At 41.8% G+C, this 23,689-nt stretch overlaps 1 protein-coding gene across 1 annotated transcript in view; it reads left to right on the top strand.

The window, feature by feature from the left end:
- The window catches only part of SND1 (staphylococcal nuclease and tudor domain containing 1), a 220,360-nt gene that overhangs the window by 18,329 nt on the left and 178,342 nt on the right, over window positions 1–23,689 (top strand). The window lies entirely within an intron of this gene.

Raw genomic sequence — 23,689 nt, 5'->3', positions numbered from 1 at the left:
CTTTGATTTAATGTATGCAAATTGTGAAAATTTTGAAAGGCAAATGAAAGCGATGACCTATGGATTTCGTACAGATGTCTTGTTTTTTTTTCATGCTGATGGCCCCCCGATGGAAGCGTTAAATTATCCTTCAATTCCGTTAATTTACAGCATGCATGCGTGGACCTCAATTACCTCGCGCCTCGTCCTAGGCATTCATCTGTGTACAGTTATCTGGAATGTTGTTGAATTCCGTGAAACTGCTACTTGCGCTTAATGTCGCACCTGTGATGCAGTTATGATATAAATTTGAAATCACTTTTTAAAATTGGGCATCCAAAATTAATGCGTTTTACTGCTTCCATTATTGCTTAAAAGTGTTCACGTTGGTGTACCGTGCAGAGAACAATTACAATTGTGGTCTAGACTTCGATTATATTTGTGTCTCTCACAATCATTAGAATTCAAGTGTTTTTACCCTGTCTAGAGGAAAGTTTATTTCATTGGTTGTGGAATTTGGATGGTGTCATCATTTTTGTTTATTTGTTCCCCTCTTACATTGCGTTGAGTCCTCATTAAACCCATTTTCACACGTGTTTTAGCTATAAGACTATTCTATTATTAGTGAACACTTCGTACAATGCGGGATGCGTCCGTTTTCGTGCCTTATCTGAGCGGTCGACGACTAACTCATTTCTTGAGCTGCGCGGCTGAGTGGTCTGATTCGGTGCGCGGAATGATAACGTCAGCGACGGACCCTGCAGTCATTCCATGGTGGGGGCAAAGAACTGGGATGAGTTTAACACGTAGGCTTTTGCGACCAATATTATCTCCATATATATAAAAGGCAAAGTTGTGAATATGTGTGTCTGTTCGAAATGTTTAGCGTACTTCCGGACATGCAACAAACTGTCAATTTGCCATGTGGGTACTTTCCAGACTGTGTACACCATGCACAAATTATAAAAATACACTTTTGTTTTTTTATTTTGGGGGGGGGGGGGGGGCTCAATAATGCATATATTTTTTGCACGGCAAGTGAGCTGTGATGTCAAATCTGTCACGTGACCCACGCATGTGGAAGCGTAACGCATTGTAGTGTAGTGGTTAGCGCGCTGCGCTACGAACCCGGCGACCCGAGTTCGATTCCCGCTCACGGCCTCCACCGGTGACGATTATTTTAACCGGTCCTGGGCCTCCCCTAGGTCGACTCAGCCTCAAACGATTAACTGGCGTGGTGTGTGAACATCGCCACTGGGGAGACAAAGGCGGCCGGGCATGGTGAATCCAAGTCCCGGGCGAAGCCGGGTAGTAAAGCTAGTTCATAAACGTTTTTGGGTGAGATCGCGTTATTTATGAATGTGTCGTAACCCTCCACCACCCGACATGGCCAATCAGCAAAAAAAATCACGTTGACAAAAGACAAATAGTTCACTACTTTAGCCCAACGGTGTGTTGAAGAGTGAATCCACAACATTTACAGTTTTTTGAGTACGACGTTTCACTGGTAATTACATTCAGCATCATCGGGCAATTCGCAAGTGAGGGCTTCACCATTCTGGCGAATTGCCCGATGATGCTGGATGTAATTACCAGCAAAACGTCGTACTAAACAAACTGTAAATGTTGTGGATTCACTCAACACACCGGTGGGCTAAAGTAGTGAACTATTTGTCTTTTGTCAAAGTGACAATTTTTTACTAATTGGCCGTGTCGGGTGGTATGGAGGGTTACGACACATTTTTTTAATAACGCGATCTAACCCAAAAACGTTTATTATGAACTGAGATGAGGGAACGCCGCTGTGTGCCGTATATCATTCCGCGCATACACCCCGAATTTCCATTCTGCTCAGCCACACAGCTGAAGAAAGTAGTTCGTCATCTACCAGACAGAAACTGCGTCACAATTGTGCGCGCTTTGCATTATGCGAAAATTCTTCCCTTATGGAAGAACCGTTTTGTGGAGAAAATGCATTGTCTAAACATGCGTTGAGCGAGGACTCGTGGTATATGAATGATGCATGGCAGTGAATGCTGCCACAGTTGTACAAGTCCATCGCAATTGGCATTCGCAATTGGCATTTGCACCTGGAAACAAGTCAGATTGTCTCAAATGGTAGTTTGTAAAGAGGCAGTTAAAAAAACACCAGAGGTGTTTTTTTCAAGTGATTACAACGGCCATCAAGTCATCGACTGGGCCGACTTTGGTTTGTCAACTCAGTTTTAGGTTTTGCAAAGTGTATCAACTGATGGGGACACAAATTGCAGTGGCAGCAACAGGCCAAGGACATTCACTATGCATCTCAGGCTGTTTGCTCCAATGTTACATTTGACGTAATTATTGTGACCCTTTATATCGCACGTCCTTTTTGTTCTTGAAGGCAAAGAACTGAACAAATATGTGTTAACATAAGGTCATGGGCCCTATCCCTTGTCCAATCATAAAAAAAATGGAGTAGTGTTGCAGGCCAATTTGAGCTGAAGATGCAGATTTTTTGTTACACATGCACTCTACGTAGATGATGCCTGGGCTTTTATTTAATTTAAAACAAGTCTCATGAGGCCGTGCTTTGAGCTTGTTTATTTTATGGCGCAATGACCAATTTTTTAAAGGTATTGTTACGTAATATTGTCATCTGTTTCCTTTAGCGTTCATTTTGTTATATGGTGGTTGCAAATATTGAATGGACCAGTGGTATTTGGCACAGTGATGTGTTTTTTATAATTTAGTATCGAGCGCTGTCTCATTGAAGTACTAATGCTTTGACAAAAGGGTTAAAATACTTATCATGTAGAAACTGGGTATATATGCTTTCCTTTAAAATAATTTTTTTATGAATATTTCCAACAGTGAAGACACAAATAATTTTTATTTATTATTTGTTGGAGATTTGGTTAGCAGCAGTATTTGAAATTGAGAATTACAGACGTACATTGAGCTTATCGCATAGCCAGTGCATGGAAGGCATGCGTGTGTGCGCGTGCACGTGTATGTGCGTTTGTTTGCTAGTTTAGAATCTGCTGATTTTGGATTCTGCTACATTGGGACAGAATCGATCGCGAGACTGGCAGCCACAGAGTGGCTCGCCAGCCGCGCACTCGTGCAGCAGAAATTGATGGGCCTTTGAGACTCACTGCACCCTTGTGACTCAATTTGCTCCGAAATATCGGAGGTGTACAAATGAGTTACTTATTGACTTGACGTTTACTGCTCGTGCATTGTCCTAGTGTGTCGGCGCGTCCCTGCACATTCTTTTAGAAAGCGCTTTCAAGAGCACATTGCCCTAAATGAGTACGAACAACATAAATGTACCTTGAGGCGGTAAGATATTGAATATTGATTTAACCTGAAAGGTGCATGAGAAACTGTCAGGGCTTTCCCCGTGAGTGAGGAAAGTGCGGTTTGGTGGGAGGGGGGCGATGTGGGGGGAATTGAAATAGAAAATGCCCTGGATTGAGGGAGCAACCAGCTTCTGCTTTGTACGCTCCTGAGATCCCAGTCCATTAGCCACAGAAATTGAACTGCTGGCTAACTCAAAGTGCTGTGGCCTCATTTGTATGAGGGAGACCCGAAATGAGTGGGGGAAAAAGGGGAAGAGACCACTGAGGTTTGTGGGTGACAGAGGGGCAATAGGCTAGGCTATGATGACATAGGGCATTGACTAGTGGTGGCGCCAGCATTGATGATGGCAACATCGCAAAACACTTCTACTCCAACTCGGGATGCTTTCGTTACTGCCAAGTTTATTCACAGTGTTTAATAGTTGCGTTTACATTTTTTGACCCGTGAAATCATTTTATTCTATGAGCAGAATTGATTCTGTTCATAGATATAAGTGGATGTTGCACGAGTGCAATCTGTTCGCATGGCAAATCTGTGTGAAACGAGGTAAGTATCGCGAGGATGCACATTTAATGTTTCACGGCGATGAGTTTGTAGGAATGAATTGGGTGGTCGCAGCACTTTAAGTGGATAGTGCCAGCGTTGGGAGGAGACTTTCATCCAGCAGTGGATAGAATTTCGCTGATGATACATTTTTAATGCAATTTTCATTCTCAAAAACATTCACCAAATTTTGAATTTGTGGCCTGAACTGTAAAGTAATTAGACATACTTTTAATACGTATATAATTGCTTTGTGATGTAAAAATTATTAATCACTGAATTAGGCATTATACATGCATATAACAAAGTTTTTTTTTATGTAAAGGAAAATGTCGCACTGCTTAAAATATTCACTCAGAATAATTTTTATTGTCATCCCCCACCCCCAAACAACGCCTGAGACAAGACCGATAGAAGGTAAAGTGTCTTGAAAAAGACACGTTTTAGAGGGCTCGCTAATAAGACTGGCATTCCTTTTTGGATAACCAGCATCTTTAAAAATGTTACATGTGGTCAGTCAAAATAGTTTTTAAATTAAAATCTCGCATGTTTTGAACATAACGTGAATGCCAATTGCTCACCAGGTAATGAAACGATCACCTCTTCTGGATCTGTAAAATTTATACTGAAAAAGAAAAAAAAACCCATCGAAAATATGCAAATGTTAAGGGATTAATGGAAGCTTGTTTTATGTTGTTACTCCTGTGTTGGAGGGGAGGTGCTGGGAGGTGAGCACGTGTGTGTTCTAATTATTCGAAGCAACTTTAGCTCAATGTGATAGAAATTTTAGCAATTTGAAGATTGTTTTGTGCTCTAAGAACACTCGTGTTCACAGTTTGAAACGATCATCGTTAAACATCAAAAGTTCCGTGTAGTTTTTTATATTTGATCCTAAAGAGTGCGTATAATTTCGTCCTACATGTGCCAATTACAGCCTTTTTGCAACATGGCTATTGGTGGAACCCTTCTAATCAAATTTGTAAATGATCAGAAAACCCATCGCAGCAGGCAGGTAAACCATAACTTTCACACGAGACACAAACATTCATAAAAAGCACACAGCCTATGAGCGTACGCAAAAAACCCATCTGAATGTCGTGAAGGAGTGCATCGTGATCCCTCTTGTCTTAGATCACCATCAAAATCGATTTGAACAAATGTGACGGACTTGACAGCAGGCAGGGATGGACAACTGGACCGGTTTTATCCCCATTGGGGACGCATCGGCACAATATAGTCACCAAAGCTCACTGCTGCAAAGTCTACCTTTGGAAAAAAAAAGCGTACATGTTGAGTCCCAACTTGCACACTTATGGGACCCATGAGCTTGCATATGAGTAAAGGCTGTGTGGTTGCTACACGTTTTTGTGTGTTGGTTGATACGTACGGTTTGTTCCGGCCTGCACCATTTTGTTGTGATGTTTTTTTTCTTATTTACAGATTTGATTATTGGCAAATGTGCCAAGCTAATGGGGGCCCCCATAGTGTGGACATCTTTGAAAAAGAGCTTTTTAGCTCATCGGATTCCTCCAGTATAAATACATATAATTCTGAAATGTTCTGAGTGTGGATGTAAGGACGCGACTTGTATGGTTTCCAGAGGCAGACTTTGCAGCAGTGAGCTAAGCATTCGTGACTTTAGCATTATTTACATTATAACTCTGCTGAAGAGTCCACAGTTGTCCATCACTGCCACTGTCAGTTGGTCACATTTGCTCGAATTTATTTTGACGGTGACTTAAAACAAGATGACCACAATGCACTTCTTCAGGAAATACTGATGATCATTGCATAATGCACAAAGGTTGTGTGCTCTATACACATTTGTGTGTGTTTGAAACGTATGCAATCCTTTTAGCTGGCACAATTCCTCATTATGCCCTGTGTGCAAGTATGTAACAAAAACTGATTCATGTGTTGGTATAGTTCAAACATGCTGTGTGTGTAAATATAGAAGTACAGCCTAATAATTGTTATCTTGTGTTGTGAGATTGTTAGAAATGAATGATCTTATTACAGTATGCCCCTGGGTTGCAGAAGGCCCGACTTACAGAAGTCCGACTTTACGGAAATGCTCCCATAGAGTTATTTACCTTATGTACTTTATTTAACACAATTACACTTTGATTGCTCATGGTCTCAGCCACCCGCGATTAGAGAAGTCTAGGTCTCGCCTAATGCACGCTATTCAAAAATTCGGAAGTGACTGCTTTCTGTTAACAATTACTATTTTAATGTTTAGTGGTATTTATAAACAATTGCATACAGTATATCTTCCATTAGTTTAATTATGGGTAGTATTAGGGTAGATATTCGATAAAATGAAAGAATCGTAGGAAGTGCAGAGCATATGTACAGCGATACGATGAAGGTAGCGATAGAAAACGGACGATAGCGCAATGCAATGCTTAGAGAAAACGAACTCTTAATCGGGTAGGGGAGACGCCACTATTTCTCCCAATGGGATTTTATCGTTGATTTTGGGAGAAAATTGTTCGGTTTCCGACATAGGTAAAATTGGGGTTACGAACCCAGGGACTGCCTGTACTGAAGAAGTCTACTCATATGGCACACCAAGCATAATGGTTGACCTGCACAAGTTTTGTATCGAGAAAAAGCCAACATTTAAATCTAGTTTTATATTACTTATTTGGAATTGCAATTTCTAATTTAAATTCTTAATCTTTGGCCTTCAATAAAATATTCTTTAATCTAGTTAACTCGGCTGGAACTGCTCAGTACTTATTAAAGTTTTTGAGGTGACCATTAAAAAAAAGTGAACGTTTCCTTAATTGTTCCTTTGCATGTTGATGTGTGGAAGCCATACATGGTGCAAAACTAAAGTTTAATTGTAAACAATCATTTTTTAAGGGGTGTAGAGGGGTGGCACAGTGTGGTTCCTGTGCTACATTGCTATGAGCACGGCGACCCGAGTTCGATCCCTGGCCATAGCTAACATAAGTGGCGAGATATCTCTGAACCAGTCCTGTCATTTTACCCCCTTTGCCAGCCTTCGATGACTTAGGGTGGTGAAGCATGATGAACATTGAATGGGGGGTGGCATTCCCTCAACGGTGGAGTTTGAATGGCTGGAATTGATTCATTTTATTAACAATAACCAGGGCCCCATTGTCAGTCATGGCAATTGTTTGATCATACTTCATGCTGGTAGGTGGTGCGGGTTTGTGAACAGTCCAGGACCAGTTCAGATTTTAACGTGCCGCTGATGGTTAACTGTGGCCGGGAATTCAGCTCGTGCCGACATCTTCAGAGCGCAGTGCGGAAAATGACTGGCCCACACCACTCTTCCCTTACAATGTAATATAGGATCATAATTTGTACTTTTGCAGGTTTCATTTGGTCACGTGCGCTTTTGGGAATTGAATACTTTAAATAGAAATAACAGCATTGAGGTGTCATTTTAAGGGCTTGTCAGGAACATTTCCTGTCGTACATGTCACGTTGTTTCTCACCCCCCCCCCCCCGCCCACAGCATTAGGTGATGGTACATATTTGAACACTTAACGCACCCTCAGTTCAGCATGGCTGATATTTTCAAACCCAACTCCCTTGGTTAGATCCGAGGATTTTCGTCATTGTGACCTGTTCTGAATTATGACACTAGAGGGAGCCAGATGCTTATTATTTCCCCTGCTGCTTTGACAACACGTACAATTTTCGTTGTTGTTATAATGTAATTGTCAAATACCCTTTAACTGCACAATCTTTAAATATTAAGCCTGCTTGCAAGTTTTCTACGCGTAAACATTTAAGATAATTATTTAAGTTATTTTTGTTGATGTCTCCAAAACCGTGCGTGTAAATTTTTGTCTTTAGAGAGAGACTTTCAACCGGATAATCAGTTTTTTATTTGGGAAAGGACATGATGATGATACATTAGAAGATTTGTTTTTGTGTTTTGCTTATCTATGAGATATCGGTCACAATGCATTTGTTTACGGTGATAGTCGATGCATTCATAGCTTGACTTAATGTTGCTTAGCACACAGCAGGGTGCAACAATTACTGACAAGAGAAATGAAGGTTTCCGTATTCAGAAAATATTGGGGGGTAGGTTTATTGAGCTGTTGACAAGTGCTAAGGAGTGTCATAATTTGGTCATGCTTTCCCCCCTATTCTGTACGGATCATCTTTCTTCCAACATGGGCGGAACAGAGCCCCCCTGCCCCCCCCCCCCTGACAGCGCTAATATTTCTTCGTGATAAATTGCTTTAATCTTGAGCCCAGAGAGCCCCCCCCTCCTTAAAAAAATATAGTTTGAGATTGCCCGGGTATTAACACCTGCTTAACATTAGTTTTTGAATGGTGTAGGCAGGCTTTTTGTCGCGTGCATCTGGCTTACTGTGGAGGTTAGTTCATGTGTAAAATTGACCGCTCTTTAAATTGGTAGCTTGCCTGGCTCTCCAGCGAGAGTTTTTTGTGCTTTTGCCAGATGTATACAGTAAATTACATGTTTCCGATTCGGTACAAATGGAGGAGGCTAACTACAGCGTTTGGCTGTAATGAAAAATATAACGTTTTAATTACGTCAGGGCACACATGCTTACGTCGTGTTTGTTATTGATGCAGTTTTAATAGCCGCATTTCACCGTAGTTATTGGGAAAAAAACAGACACGCTTATAATTCTACGCAGCTTGAAAATCATATTGTTGTAACGTGTACATACCTACGTATACGCGAACTACGCGTGAAGGTTATATTTGGAGGTTCGAAATGCGCTCTTGAAAGAGCTGCTATCTTTCCCGCGGAGCAATGCCGAGCGAAGCGAAGCCGGCGTGCGTGCCGTAACGAGAGCGAAATGCTCACGCGCGAGGAAATCGTTCGTAGTTCTTAGAATTTAACAAAAATCTATAAGACACGACTCGTGGTCATTGTCAAACCGCGCGTAATACCAGTCGCAGAGGTTTTGTATACTGGGAGAGGTGGAACGGCCTTGAGGGTTTGTGTTAACCACAGCACGGGCGTACGATGAACCCCCACATGGTAGCTTATGAGCTTCTTTCGCTATGTTTTGCTCTGGCCGGTCGGCAGGCCGAAACCTCCGAGCTGTGGGATATACACGCTGCTCCTGACATATTTCCACGTAGCACGTTATAGCTTTGAGTTGCCCGCCATGAAATTCAAGATACCTGGAATTGTTCTGCAGGCTTTAAACGAAGCCGAAAAGACTTAATTTGCACTGCGTGGTTAAACCCGACATGTTGCGTTTACGTGTTGATGTGACCGTTAAAGGAGTTGTTCATCTGCTTCTCGTGGACAATTGGTTGGGTGCAGTCGTGTGGGACACGCTGAGCTGTTATCCGCGCACGGTGGCTGACATTTGCAACACAACTCTGATTAGAATACATCAACGCTTTGGGCTGATTGTGGGTTAACTGTTTTGTTACATTCTTATTATGTTTGCCTGCCACATTTCATCTGATGCATTTATTTTGTGCCAAAACATTGTTAGTATTGAACATTTTTCTATTATTTAACGAGATTTTAGCTTGCTTAAATACGTCTGTTTTAAATTGGTTTATTTTGGCACAAGTAAAACCCATTGGGCTGTCAATGCCTTTTTTCAATGGGGGGGGGACCTGATTACACAATAGAAACTTGGTTAGAGCAAAAAAACACGAGCAAAAAAACATTACAAAACCACTACATAGTCAAGTTCCGAATGGCAAGGTCATGTATCAACATTGTACAACTATCACGATGATTACAACGAGGCTGGTAGATTCAGATACAACACAGTATTGGGTGCAAAACATCACCGAGTTCGGTAAGATTAAAAATTTAAAACAAATATATAAATGAAAGTCCCGCAAAGAAGGGTGATGAATTACACATTTAATTTACCACTGAAATTGGCAGTGCTGTTGTTGGTTACGATGCTTCATATATTTCAAAATATTGTTAAAATTATTTCTTTTTAAATGTTAATTCTACAAAACGAGTAATTGGACTGACCTGCTTTGGTGTTAGTATTGATGTAAAATTTGCCTGATGACAAAAAAAATCAACCCTCAATTTTATTTCTCTTTATTGGTTAAAGTCCATTAAAAATAATTGGTTCTATTGAAACCAAAGTATTGTTTCACATACTTATTTTAAAGGATGATTGATGGGCTTGTGCAGTACCCAAAATTACCAGAGTGGTTCCTTTTAAAAAAAAAGAGCTATTGTTTTTTTGCTGCAGAGGGCTTGAGTGGTAATATCAAGGGGATAGAAAATGGTTGTCCCTATTTAAATAAGGCCAGGCACAGTGTAGCGAAGGCAGAACACATTTCCTGAATGCATTATCCATGCTGCGGCTCAACCCAGACTGTTTCTCTGATATGCAAATGTAATGTGTATGCAACTGTTTTAAGGCACTCTCCAATCCACAATTTAATGCAATTTACACTAATCCCTTGCTGTGGAATTTCTGTTCTGCATTTTAATCTATTAGACCCTTCTCCCTCTTTTGCAAAGTGATGGCACATCTCTCTCCAAGTTATTGTTGTTGATCCTTTATTATGGATATGGTATCCAGTGTGCGGCTGCACCAATTTCTTTTTCGTGGATTTTTTTGCGTTGCTTTTTACAAATATTTTTTTGCATTGATCTTTAAAAAAACTCTATCTTATTGACAAAATCCAAATCTGTCACGTAGCAACTTTAGAACGTACACTGCGTGAACAGAGCTATGTATTGGTAAATACGATGAACATACCAATTTTAGCTAAATATTTACGAAAAACGCTATTACGTTATTGACATTTTATACCTCGTATATTCCATTTTACAAAGCGAATTGTTTCTGTTTTTCTCTTTTACAAAAAAATTCACGCGATTATATCGACTGTTACATTGAACCTGACCGTTATGGGTGCAAGATAAGAGAACGTGAGCTGATGTGTGCACGATGGACCATCATCATCAGTGTCGTGCCATCTGTAAACAACATTGAGATCTCCTTGGCTGTTTGCAAACATCTCCGCAGAGAAGTGGCACGCTGAAAGGAGCGTCTACGTGCCTCTGAAGGCATGCACATTAATGAGCCCCGCGTCTGCTTTAGTATGGATGACGACACCCGCAAGTTTTTGCCACTTGACTATAAAAGCGGGCGGCTTGAATGAGATTTTTTTTTTAATAGGTTATTTTAGCCAGTATGCCGTACCGTTTTAAATGGCCGCTACCAAATTATATCTTTATTTTGCTTCGATACATGGACTGTTTTTACATTACACATGGGCATTTCTCTTGACCGACCGCAAAGGTATAGGTGCGATTTTTTTTGACCGAGGCGCCCGCAACATTGGCTGCAGACGTCTTGTTTAACAATACGTACGATGCGGCATGTTATTCACAAACGTAAAACATCTCTTATCAGTATGCCATTGTCTTGTACACACATTCATAACTGTGTGCCGTGAGGCTTGTGCGGTAATAATGTACACTGTCAGCGAAGAAAGCTGCCCAGTGTTAAAGAGGCATGGCCTGCTCAAGCGACGAACTCAAAATCCGACATGCGTACGTACTTTTCGGTGTGCCGGGGAGAAGTTCAGGGTGAGGAGAAGTTAACATTAACGCAATGTGGAAACGACTAAAGCTGAAATGGGCCCTTCGAAATACAATTGACATCCTGAATGCAATAATACGAACAAAAGGAGGGAGGCTGAAAGGGATTAGTGCAGGCTTGGGTGGCTCATTTCTCATTTGGATAAAGGCTGTGTATTAGCCAAACCAGGAAACCAGCTGTGCAGGGAAGGCCACAAAAGCCACATTTGAATGCAGGGAATGGAACAGGCTTCTGTCCTGAGCAGTCGCAGCATGTGTTTTTGTTGAGCCCAGTTGAAAAGCTCCAAATCCAGAAAACGGCTAAGACCTATGGGCTAGTTAAATAGAAGTGCACAAATGTGCTCACCTGCATAAAACAGCATTATGTTTGTAATTGGAGTATAACTCAAAACCAAGAAAGTCCTTTGTTTAATGCGGCATGTGGGGAGGACTTCATGCAGCAGTGCATTGACAAAAGCTGTAAATTATTATTAATATATACATAAGATGCACAATTCATGTTAAGTTGGTTTGCAGAAATTGTACAAACACAACGAGTGGTACATTTCGTCGAGTGGATGCAGTCTTGACAACACAGCTTGCGGATTTCAAGCGTGACGCACACCTAATCTAGCACTGCAGAGGCCCCGGGGGTTGACGGATCACACAAACGTTGTGAAACACCCTTCCCGTGGGCGTCGATGTTCCATATCCCCTGGCTTGCCAGGAGAAGGCAGTCAAGAAAAGTGTGGAAGACCATCTGTATGGGGATAGAGTGCTTGCCCCCCTTCTACACGTGTGATTTACTGGTAGGAACCTCCTGGTTACCCCAGCCCACAGGGGATTATTCTGTCCGTCCGTCGTGCATCCAAAAATGGGAGGGGTGGGGCTGGTTGGGGAGGGTGGGAAGGGGCTGGGTGGGGAGGGGAGGGTGGGGCTGGGTGGGGTGTGGGAGGGGTGGGGCTGGGTGGGGAGGGGCTAGTCACCCCGTGGTGCCCTTATAAAACTCAACATTTAACCTACTCACGCCGGCTTGTGCTCGCCCTCACAGTCGGGCATATTTGCGGAATACACCACGCCGCTGTTGACCCTGGCCATTGACCTAGCAACCCAACGTTCCTACCAGCTCCCTCCGCACGAATGTGTTCTCCGGGTGTGCTCCGGCTTCCTCCCACAATGAAACACTCATTCATTAGCCGATAATACCTTAATATATAGAGGACCATAAGAGCTTGGAGGGGGAGCATAAATTATCGTCGGTTCACCCGTGGCTGCCTTTCCCACTTTGCCTGTGGTTCCTCTCATATGAGTCGTTCTTTCTCTCCGAGGACAAACGAATCCCACGTGTTTCCAGTTGAAATTATTACAAGTGTGCCCACTGCAGAGAAGATGTAAGCTAGACTTTGAAGTGTACAGACCTTATCACATTTCATACAGTGCACCATTGTTAAGGATCAGAATTGGATTAGATGGTCACACGGATAAAACGCAGATATGAATGTTATCCAATGAAGATTGGGTCACAACCTGATCAGTCGATTGGATTAAAAAGTTTTTTCAATTCTAATATGCTTACAAATTCGTGTAATGATTCGCCACTTCCATGATTTTATTGATTCGTCAACACACTATGGAGTCTGATTTTCTATCGTTTGATTTACGATATATTATTTTGGGCCATTGTGGTGCAAATTAAATATCTTATTGCTGCTGGATTTCCATGAAACACGAACAAAATAGGCTAGAGTCATCATGACTGAAAGCTTTCGTGACTGCAGGAATTCATCTTTCTTTGACATTTTCGGTAAAGTCGCGTAAATAGATTCCAATTAAAACAAATAAAAGAAACAAAAAACTACGACGTTTGGATCACAACACAAGCGATCGTCATCAGGAGGAAAGCAGAGATCACAACAGAGACGATCGCTTGTGTTGTGATCGAAACGTAGTTTTTGGTTTATTTAATTTTTATTCATTTGAACCTATTTACATGACTTTACCGAAAGACCCAAAGAATATAGAGTCATCATTATGATCCATGGACTCTCCACTGCTGAATAAATACGTCCCCATGCCGCCACCATTCTTCGCGATCCTGCAGTGTTATTAACCATCTTGCTCCTGTGTATGAGCCAATCGCGTTACTCCATTTCTGCAGTTGTCAGGTTCTCTGCCATTCTGTCACCAGTCTTGTCTATCGGCCATCATCCATTGCACAGTGGCTTGCGTTTGTTCCTTGACGCATGCAATTCTCTTTCTGTCTCTCAGTGTAAGTTCCAGCATACTTCTTTCCATGCCAATTTTCATGCTTATAACAAAGTTATATTTTCTTTTCAATGTCCAATTTTACGATCCATGTGCACTGATTTAAAACGTTTTCCTCAGGTAATTTGGTATGCTGTCGTTATTTATTTCTTTACATAACATCTTTTTTTTTATCCCAATTCACTTTTAAAAGTTGTTTTTGGCATATATTTTCCACCTTCTTCCCAGGCGTTCCTCCCAATAAGCCAACTTTTTCTACGTGACTTTATCATATTTTTTTCTGACAATTGGATTGGCAAAATAAACAAGGTATCACCGATTGGATCTGATTGGATTGGGATCTGATTTTGATCGTGGATCGGCTTCTGTTAGACCCAAATAATCATCATCGGCCATTGTCTAGCCGCTGCTGGATAGAGACCTCCGCTGGCCATTACCATCCCTCACACTTCGATACTGGTAACATCTTTCTTACCTCGCCTGGTATACAGAAGTCATGGGTTCGATCCCTCCCCTGACGCCTGTATATTTTGAGTTTGCGTGTTCTCCCTGGGGTCACATGGATTTTTCTCCGGTTCCCCGGTTCTTTTTCCTCCACATTTATAATCAAAATGTTTTTAGAGTATTTGGCCGCTATAAATTTCCACATGACGTGCCGCTTCGTTGAGCTCTCATTGGTGGCCAGGTCGCTTCTGAAAAAGAGCTATATAGCTCAGTGGGCCTTCTCTCTTTTTCTTTAGTGCTGCCTAACGGCGTGTGCGACTTCACGATGATATTGGTCCCGGTCTAGCACGGCGTGTAGAGTTTGTGCTGTTGTTAATTGTAGCCATGTTTTGATGATACTGAGCCATGTCGTTTTTGGCCGTCCTGGTCGTTTTTCCCTTCGATTTTTCCTTCCTGGTAAAATACAAAAAAACTGTTGAATGTTTAGATCGTTTATTCCTGCACATGGATTGACCTCACCATTCCATGCACATGGTGCTTGGCCTCTTAGATCCGTTTTCTGCTTTGGCTGCCATTCCATTACCAGTTTCTTCTCCGCACGTGGTGCCTCTGATTTTAGTTTGCTCCATAATCCACGTAAATTTTGTTGGTCAATCTGTGTTTGTCTGTTTGCATCTTCATGCTTTTCTGTACTTTTCAACATTGGTTCCATTCCCTTTGCAAGTGTTGACATTTCTTATCCATTCGTCACCACTGACATGCACGGGTTGAAAACTTTTTTCTTTAGATACATTGGGATACGTACTGCTTTTCACTCCCAATAATGTGCTGTGCACTGTTTCACTATCGTATGGTGTTTTTTTAATATTAATATAATTAAAACCTTTTTTTAGTTTAAATATTTAGCTAGTTTTTTTATAGTCGTGGTTCACATTAAATCTACAAACTACATTACAGTACAGTCTTGGCGTTACAGACACCTCTATTTATAATAATATATCAAAGCATTCTACTGTTTACATTTTAGTATACCCTAGAGAGCAATATGCTGCTGGCAATGGATTAAGCACTGCTTAGTCGGCAAAACACCACAGCACAATGTACTCCACAGTACAGCATGTACTTGGTACGCAGTTTTATTATGGCATTTAATATTGTTCTGTTTGTAAGTATAAATTGACATGTGCTTGTACTCACAGCATATATCTTTTTTACTGCAAGCTGATGCTTGTTTATCAGTGCGTGTTGTCTGTGTATACAGCGGGGAGCGGTGTCGCGCAGCGGGTTAACGCACTTTGCTCCAAACCTTGCGACCCAAGTTCGATTCCCGCTCACGGCCAACACCAGCGACAATTATCTGAACCGGTTATGGGCCTCCCATAGGTCGACTCAGCCTCAAATGAGTACCTTGTGCGGTGTGTAAATATCGCCACTGGGGAGACAAAGGCGTTCGGGCGTGGTGCTCGCCACCCACCCCCTCGTGTACGATGCTGGCTTTCATATATGCTCACTAACAGCACTTGTGCCAACAGTTTGTTAAGGCTATAGGGGGGATCTTTCTCTTTGTATAAACAGTGGGTAGCAAAAGCACTGCACTGCAAACCTGGTGCCCTGCGTTCAGTTTCTGCTCACAGCCAAGGCCAGTGACAAATGTCTGCATCGGTTGTGGGCCTTCCCTAGGTCGACTCAACCATCTAATGAATACCTGCTGCAATTTGCAAACATTGTTACTGGGGAGACGAAGGCGGCGGCATGGTGCTGGTCATCCACCCCCTCGTGTGCCATGCCCAGCCTGAATAAGTGTTCGCTAACAGCACTTGTCCCAACAGTCTATTTAAGGCTATATGGGAAGCTTTCTCTTTTGTGTGTGTGTATATGCATTTGCAGGAGTGGTGGCTGGTGTAAATAACCCTTGATCTTGTGATTCCAGTCACCTGTTTCATTTGTTGTAATTAATAGCAGTGGGGTGGTGGATTCGTGGCATAGTATTTAGCGCGCTGCGCTCTGCAGCCGGCGATCCGAGTTCGATTCTCAGCCACGGCTAATATCAGTGGCGAGTGACGTCTGAACCGGTCTTGGGTCCTTCACCAGCGTGCACTGACCAGTGTGTAAAAGTATGGTGAAGCAACCCCCGTGAACGATAAGGCATTGAAAGGCCTTCATCCATCAGTGGATTGACAAAGAGTAGTAAATTTTAACAGCAGTCACGATTGGTATCTGAACCTGGCCTGGACCTGCACTGTATTGATAGACGCAGATTAAAGTGGGTATTTGGTGGGGTGTCAAGATGAGAATAGAGAGGCAAGGTTCCGACATAGCCCTATAAACCCTCCATTTAAATTTGGCACCATTAATAGTTGCTCACTTAATACACTTTGGACAAATTTTTGTCCATTAATGGGGCGGTGAGGGGTGGGGGTAGCCTTTGGATTTGAAAAACCCATTTTTAAATTTTCTATGAGAGTAGCAGATCCAGATGTTTTTTTTCATAAAACAACGAGTGCTTATAGCCTCATTACCATTAAAGCGTCGCGTGACGCATAGCCAATGAGTGGCATTGACCATGTATTTGTTGCATGGGGTCACTGCATTGATTCATTGATTAATATGGATTCTTAAGGCTCTCCATGCCTGCAGTGCAGTGCCTCTGAGAATCAATGTTATTTGATCAACGCAAATGATACGCAAATAATATGCTCTTGTTATATTTAGGTAAATGGAGCAAACAAAACTGTACCAACGAGACAGCAACAAGTAAGAATGCATATTAAATCAGATGGTAAAATGGAAACGGTATTCATCTTCTTGGTTCTTTCGGTAAAGTCACGTAGAAGGGAAGTAATAAAATAATAAAAATAAACATAATAAAATAATTCTCACGACGTTTCGGCCACAACGCAAGCAGCCGTCCTCAGGTGAAGAACAGGTCTGTCGATAAGACAGACGTCTTAGGCGTGTCATTTAGACTCTGTCTTATCGACATACATGTTCTTCACCTGAGGACGGCTGCTTGCGTTGTGGCCGAAACGTCGTGAGAATTATTTCATTATGTTTTATTTTTATTATTTTATTACTTTCCTTCTACGTGACTTTACCGAAAGAACCAAGAAGATGAATCCCTGCGGTCACGAAAGCTTTAAATCGAAATGGAAACGGTATGTTCAGGAAATCGATTTTCGAATCGAATCGTGCCTCTGACTTGTGACAGTCCTGGTCCCTCAGAGCTGCTTTGTTATATCCCTAAGTTATATATAAATGGAGTGGTCCAAAAATCCAAATATAGGAGCACAGAACTTGGAAATCGTTTGGTGCCATTTCGATTTAAAGCTTTCGTGACTGCAGGGATTCATCTTCTTGGTTCTTTCGGTAAAGTCACGTAGAAGGGAAGTAATGAAATAATAAAAATAAACATAATAAAATAATTCTCACGACAGCGTCTCCCCGACAGACCTGGTCTTCACCTGAGGACGGCTGCTTGCGTTGTGGCCGAAACGTCGTGAGAATTATTTTATGTTTTATTTTTATTATTTTATTATTTCCATTCTACGTGACTTTACCGAAAGAACCAAGAAGACGTTGGTGCCATGTTTTGCTGTCCTCGCGCTTGTCTGTAGTTTATTGTGCCTCATTCTCTCTGCATTATAATTTCAACGTTATTATTTATTTGATGTATTATTTATTTGATTTAGTTAAACGTTATCTGCAGGAGATAATCATGCATTGTTGAGGATGTTGCGTGAAATATTGTGATAGAAATTAAGCTTCTATTGCATATCTTGTATAACTTGTTGTCTAAACTCGTTGGCCGCCAACATAAATACCGTCCCGATTCACTGGCAGAGTGGCTGAAATTACTATTGTCTTGGGACAGTTTTATTACGTATAAATCCGGATTTTCCGATTAAATAAAGTTGCTTAGGGGTTTTGAAAAAGTCCAAATGAGAATTACGATAATGATCTGTAGATTTAGGTGTATGAGCTACAAATCAATATTAAGGGAACCGAAATTGTTTTCATTTCAGCAGAGAAGACTGAGTGGTGACATGTAATAGGTTTTTGAATTGTAATTGAGTTCGGTAGCATTAACAGAGATGAGCAATTTCAGCTAGACACAGCTGTTATGACCAGAGGTCATTCTTACATGTCGGAAAGAAATCTGACATGGGCTATAGGAGACAGTAAAAAAAAGCAATGCTAATGGATGTGTATTTTATCAAACACCATCAATTGGTAATGATGCTGAGATGCAAATGCTCCAGAGTGGCTTTTCTGCGTCGACAAAATGTTTGTAAACTGACCATTTGAAGATTATGGCCAAAAAATAGTTGGCATCTGTGATTTTATCACTCTGCTCATGTACAGTAATGTACGAGTCTAAACCACGTGGATGAAAACAGCTGGATTCATTTCGGCATGAGCCAGATGGGTGAAAGGGCTTTTTCACATTTCAATGTGTTTCTGCTGTTAAATTCTTATGGACTCTGCTGAAACCACATGCTTCATAACCTACACAATGGGTTTAAATATAACTTTGTAACATTTGCTTTGTAAGATTAAAAATGAGTTTACACTTCTGTCTTATATTTGTTACTTTTTAATATGATATGAGTTATTTTCTCAGGCCTCTCAACTTTTTGAACAATTCTGCTGTGTAATATCCTAAACGTATAAAATAACACTTCATCATATCATACATTTATAACGATTAGCATTTTTTTCATGAATCATCGTTAGCTACGGTTTATCCACTGCGAGATGAAGGCTTCCCCACATCGCTGTCCCCTCACGGTTTGTGCATGTGAATCTGTTCATGTGAACCGATCTTGGTGCCTTGGTGTCTCGAGCGGTCGTGGGCATATGTCCCTGCTTTGGCTGCCATTCCATTGCCAGTCTTTTTCCAATGGCCATCATCCCCTTCTATCGATGGTTTCCTGCCTGAGCCCACTTTCCTTAACAGTCAAGTATCATCATGTCTCTAATTTGTATTTAATTCCCCCGATCCACGTGTTCTTCTTTCGCACCTCATTGTAATTCCAAGCGTGTTATTTCTCTCTGCTTCTTTGCCCACTTTTCAGGCATTTTTGTTTAATTTGATTTGTCGGTGTCCACGTTTCTGATAGTGTCACAGTGTGGGTACTCTCGTGCAGACGAAAAACCTTAAAAAAAACATACCATCCTGCTGTTACTCACCTATTTGCCATCATATTGATCCCATTTCACCTTCAATCACAACCATAGGTATATGTATTTTTTTCTACGAAATAAAATACATAACCAACCGTGCTAATCGGAAGAGCAGGGGTGAAGCCTTCATCCACCAGTGGATTGAGAATGGCTGTTGATGATTGTGAAAGAATTTAAATTTATTTGTTATTGAAGGTTAGTTTCACGGGAAAGTAAAGTTACCTCCCATGTCAATTTAACACGTCTTTTGCGACCAATATTATCTTTAATGAAGGCCTTTTTTGGGTTAGATCGCGTAAATATAAATGTGTCGTTAACCCGCCACCACCCAACACAGCCAATTAGTAAGGTTTGTCACGTAAACAAAACGTGCCAATTAGTTACTCCTTCAGCACACTGGTGTGTTGGAGAGTAAACCCACAACATTTACAATTTGAGTGTGATGTTTTGCTCGTGATTACCACTAGCTTCATCAGGCGATTTGCCAGAAACGTGAAGAAAGTTTTCCTGTCTCGGTGGCGGGTTAACGGCACATTTATATTTACACGATCTATCCGAAAAAACACGTAATTATGGACTATGTACATTTTTTTACAGACTGCCAAGATGTAATTCTCAAGATGCTAAGTAAAATCTCACCCTTGATTATCAAATTGCCATATCCACACGCAAGTTCAAAACCACATTACCTGCGAGTTATGTAATCATAGTTTCAGATTACCTTACTAATTTATCACATTCACCATGGAGGAATCTATTCCATAAACCAATGCAGTGGCAGATGAACACTCCCACGAAGTACATCCCACTGACAGGACACAGCATGGGGGCATTTACGTGATTACCTTTAAAGTTTCTCTTTGAACAACAGTCGTACGAAAGCTATGAAAGCTCTGCTTGTTAGGATCCGAAGAGTTTCAAGAGGTTAAAATAAATCTGTCTACAACACAAATATCAAGGTTACATAATTTTACGCCTTTTTTCCGTACGTGGTGTTCACACCGTACAACTCTTATTTTGGTGGCCAATATTTTTTGGTTCTAATCGTGTTTAACACGTAGGCTTTCGCGACCAATATTATCCATCGTAGATGTTTTTTGTTTAGAATTGTAAATGTTGTGGGTTTTCTCTCCAACACACACCGGTGTGCTGTATTGGTGACGTATTATCACGTTCTGTTTACGTGACAACCCTTACTAGTTGGCTGTGTCGGGTGGTGGCGTGTTTAACGACACATTTATATTTACGCGATCTAACCCAAAAACTTCGATTTAAAGCTTTCGTGACTGCAGGGATTCATCTTCTTGGTTTTTTCGGTAAAGTCACGTAGAAGGGACTTTACCGAAAAAACGCAAGCAGCCGTCCTCAGGTGAATTCATTCTTCACCTGAGGACGGCTGCTTGCGTTGTGGCCGAAACGTCGTGAGAATTGTTTCATTCTATTATGTTTTATTTTTATTATTTTATTACTTCCCTTCTACGTGACTTTACCGAAAAAACCAAGAAGATAACCCAAAAACCTCTTGTGGATTATTTTGTTCGACTGCGAGCGTTAGGTCTTTGCAGCAAACTTGTGTAATCCTTGAATAATATCTTTATGCAGTATCTTGGCACGAGTAGCTATGCCTGGCGATGGCTGTAGTGGCAGATTGTGCTTCTCTTTTGAGGGTCGGACTTGAAAAAAAACAAATGTCCATGTTGATCTGAAGGGCTTCCTTTCAGAAGTGGATGAGATGCTGATGACACAGCCCATTGGCAAGGGACATCGAAGCTGCCTGTCCTGTAATCCAGTTGGCTGAAGTGATAACCGGGGTCAGGGACTGCGTCGCCGAGTTGAAGCCACCGGTCGTGACATTACAAGGCCCAGGAGGGTGTAATGCGGCAGTACCACGGTGTATGGGCGGTTTATATTGTTGTTCTGTTTCAATGGATTTACGTAAAATGATATCTTCACGCTATTACCTCTGTTTAATTGCAAAATGTTCAAGAATAATTTAGCGGCAAGCCTAACTATCAATGCCAAGGCCTTTCCCCCAAAATGTCAGGGTATCCACCAATGCACAATAAATGTGTAAATACAGTGCAAGTCAGCCTTTCCTTTTAATCCCATGGTAACCATTCATTTTCTTATTTCTTTGCACAGCACATTCTTTCATTCGAAAGGCTCTCCTTGGGATAATATATTTTATTTTCTGGGGCGGTCTGGAGGAGAGGAGGAAATAATTTTGGGTCTTTGGGAGCTGTAGCCTGTGGCGCGTGGACTTAGGGCTCTGCTGTCGTCGAGATGTACGAGCTGGAAGATGAGGAGCTACAGCTGTGCCCCCCCCCCACTGCCCCCCCCCTCATTCCACAGCCCCCCCACCCCACTTCACTGAGAAAAAAAAATCATCGCTGATGCATTGCTTTTCAACCTGGTTACCCCAGCAACAGCCGTATGGCCAATGGGATTGGCTGCGGGTTGAGTTGACCTTATTGAGGCGTAATTTGGTCTGTGTGCTTGCTGACTCAGGCTGACTGCTAGCAAAGAGGGTTGGAGGGGAGGGGGGAGGCATAGATATAAAAAAGTGGATTGGGCTTTCACGTTGCCTCATGTGTGTGACCCGTTTGTGTTTCAACAGACCTCCTAATCAATGGTGATTACAAGGACCAGTGCTCGCTTGTAACTGTACAATTGGATTATGATGTTCATTGGTTAGATATTAAAGTAATTAACTTCCCTTCAATTCTTGCCATGCGTCCGGCGCAAAGAGAAATGACCCTTCTTAGTTGTGTGCTTATAATCAGCTATTACCGTTTTTAAATTCAAGTGCCCTGTGTTCTTGCTACTTTATTTTTGGCAGTTGTTTCCTTCGGCAGATGCATCACGGTGCAGGATTTAAAAGATCACCATGCGCGGACTTGCTGACAGATTAATTAGCAACGTAGAGAGAAACCGCAATTATTATTTTTTCCCCGACTTGCGTATTTTCTAGGCAAGGTGGAGAATATAAAGGGTTCCATTTTGAATTAGCAAAGGAGCGAGCTAATTTATCTTTTTCATTAACAAAATTTGTGATGCATGATGGTGCCAATTTATTGCAGCTTGAAGTATGCTGAAGAGATCGTAAATGTGTGCACAGCATGCGTCTGATGAATGTTCATGTGAAGCTTTAATTATTTTCCTGTGAGCGCTTGTTTACCACCAACACTGGATCTTTATGGTCCTCCAGAGTAGTTTCTAACGCCGCAGGCTATTGGGCACTAGCCTATTAATGCCTTCGGACATAAACCACGATCAACATAATTAATAGTGTTTATCATTTTTCATAGTTGAGGTGCTACAGTAGTAGCTGAGCTTGTGATGGGACCCTGAACGGTGACCTGATCCCTCGATATTCTTCTGTACGGCGGCGTGGTGGCAGTGCCAGTATTGTGGCGGGGTGCTGGGGGTTATGTCGTCCTTCCGCAAAGGCACAAAGGCCATTGTTCCATTCTTGTTGCAGACGTTCAAATCCCGAGGCGATATTTTTCCGAGAGTAAGATGTTGTACGTCATCGTGAGCAAATTGCCTGCCCCGCTCCCCCCCCCGCCCACCACATTCTCCCGCAATAATTCATTTCATCCCAAAATATTAAGGGGGAGGGGTTATCTATCTCTAGTCAAGCCTTCGTCGAGTCAAATGGCATCGCGAATCACACCCTTGATTCAGATTTTCCGAGTAAAACCAATGAGTAGGAATGTACGCAACACGGCATGAACGTTACGAATTCGTCGTGTGTGTAACTCTGCAGTCAAGCAGTAGGCAGCTGCCACGGCTTTGGCTCCCGTTGCTGACGTCAGTAAATCAAACAGCCAGTGACAGCGGCAAGCCCCCCCCTCTCTCTCCCGTGTTTCAGCTGCATGTACCATCTCGGGCAGATAATGCAAACAATTGCAGAGCCTCAATAAATAGTGATGCGGTGCAGGTGTTACATTCTCTTAGTGCTTTTGCGCATCGTGCCATTGCACGTGAAAACATTCCAAATAAATTGCTCTTGAGTGTAACCCCCCCCCCCTGTCCAAAGTGGGCGAAATCTATGTTAACTAATTGCCATAGGCATATTGGAAAATAACAATTAATTGAAGAGTAATTGCATTTTCCACTTCTGCTATGTGTAGTGCTTCCGCAGTGACTCATTTAAATGTAACTGCAATGATTTTGTTGGTTAATGTGTGTCGAAATGTACCAGTGCACAACAAAATTGCAGGACATGGTTATTTTAAGATATAAGCCAGTCTTTCGTCTCAGGTCCATCAATTTGGCTCCAGTTCATTAGAAGTTGCGGGAACAGCTGCATAAGATGATGGTCACTGCTAAATGATAGTTGTTGTGTGTGTGTATTATTTTGTGGGGAGCTGTGGC

Source organism: Lampetra planeri, chromosome 8, assembly GCF_965212315.1.
Source record: "Lampetra planeri chromosome 8, kcLamPlan1.2.h2, whole genome shotgun sequence".
In the NCBI taxonomy this organism is placed as follows: Eukaryota; Metazoa; Chordata; class Hyperoartia; order Petromyzontiformes; family Petromyzontidae; genus Lampetra; species Lampetra planeri.
This window is presented reverse-complemented; position numbering and strand designations above follow the sequence as displayed.